This window comes from Sphaeroforma arctica (assembly GCF_001186125.1).
Source record: "Sphaeroforma arctica JP610 unplaced genomic scaffold supercont1.2833, whole genome shotgun sequence".
Classification (NCBI taxonomy): domain Eukaryota; class Ichthyosporea; order Ichthyophonida; genus Sphaeroforma; species Sphaeroforma arctica.
The window spans coordinates 1-1,975 of NW_014037725.1; positions in this window are offsets into that span (position 1 = coordinate 1).

Sequence of the window (1,975 nt, forward strand, 5' to 3'; positions counted from 1 at the left end):
TATATATATATATATAACTGAGCAATATTTTTTTAAACTATCTACAATTAAATATACATACTTTGGCATTTCTGCCACTGGTGCTACCCAGATATTAATAGGCTCTTGATTTGGGTCATACAGTATCTTATTTTTCATGTGGAGGTGTAGCTAAGGTACACTGACTTTATTCCAAAATGAACGTCGAAGCTTTCTAAAGTGATACCGTGTAATACTTATTTGAATTGTCTACAACACTAGTCTCGGTCCTCAAAGTAGCCCAAGATAGCCTCTGGATCGGTCTTGAGCCCGTCCGTGTCCCATTCAACCTTTTTCTTGGAAAGATAGCACACTTGTTTGTCCTCAACCAGATCCCAGCTCTGGCACCAATCATGCTCGTAGCACTTTTGTGCACAATACTCCCTTCGTTTGGCGAGCGTTTTCTTACTCAAATGCCTCAAGCTGACAGTTTTATCATTATGTCCATGCACAACGTGCCCAGTCTTGAAATGATACTGCAGACGATCATTTCCGGTACCGACCGACCGACTTCCACTCCAAGCAACCCAATCCTTGTCATTCAGTAGATGATGCTCATTTCGAACGAAATAGCCCGAGACGGCATGCCCATCTGTCTTAAGTCCTTTATCAGAACCCGAAACGGCCTTTTACGAGAGGTAGCACTTCATCGTATCCTCGACCAAGTCAAAACTCATGCACCCTTTATGGTTGGCTCACGCCTTCAAGCATCTCTCAAAGCGGCCCAGTGTTGTTTCATGTTCGTAGTCTCCTAGATTAACAGTAACGTCGTTGTGGTCGTGCACCACATGTCCCAAATTGGTCCTGTACACGGTTCGGCTCATACCCCTGGCGTTAATGCTCCCATCACCAGGAGCTGACCAAACGTCGATGCTAGCGCTTCTAGCACTTACAAGGCTGGCTGCGAGAGAAAGAGTTGTCAGGATACTAATCATTTTGGATTATTGTATTTGTCCGTAGAGAGAAATATAATGTTTGTTATTATGCCTGCTGGTTTTGAGATATTGGAAAAAACCTGGCCCACATATTTATAGGTATTGACCAGTCTCTGGATTTGTGAAATATGCAACGATGCTGGTGCCCGAATCTTATACTTAATGTATTTCGTTTTATATTCTGTGATATTATTATATTATGTGATCTTGCGTCCATTATGTTTGTCACCTTGGCCCCTTTTGGTCCCTACGGATGTTTTTGTTGAAAAAAAAAACATTGTTGAATGAATTAATGATATGGATGGACTTACATATGTGGAGCAATAAAAAAAATTACACAAATCTAAATTTCTATGGCAAACAAACCAATCAACGTCTACAAATTATGATGTCATCGGATATTTTATGAAGATAGAGTAGATCGGCTACTGCGTACATTCCTGCGTGGGAATGCAGTAAGCACACTTCCCAGAAAATAATGTCCCTCAACTAGTTTGAATTCTCAGTTCAAACTTAAAACTAGAAACCACTCGTTTGTTCAGCTTATTTGTTTGTTTTTAAAATGATAAAATGGATATATGTATGTAATCTTGCAAAACAACCAAGCTTAACGTTTATTCTCTTTAAAAAAAGCAAAAAGCTATAGCAAATGTTACCATTGAGCATCAACTGTATTACAATCTAGTTCTATGCCGAATCCCGGACATATTCAATTGCACTACCAAATAATAGAATACAGACTAGTGAGTACTTTTATATATTTATCAAAAATGGTTCTACGCCGTTCCCGACGCTCTCAGAAAGCTGGTCAATACCCTGGCATTACACCTGAGAAACGACGTGCGAAGAGATTTGAGCTCTCAAACATTGATCAGGAATGGAGAGGGGGGATCGCCTGGTCCGTTGTACTACCATGGACAATCGTTCCAAATGGGTTCTTTGGGACCAGATACATATAGCACATAGTGATATGTACACACATCGTCAACTGAGCAAGAAGAAAATTGAGCTCACACCTAGAC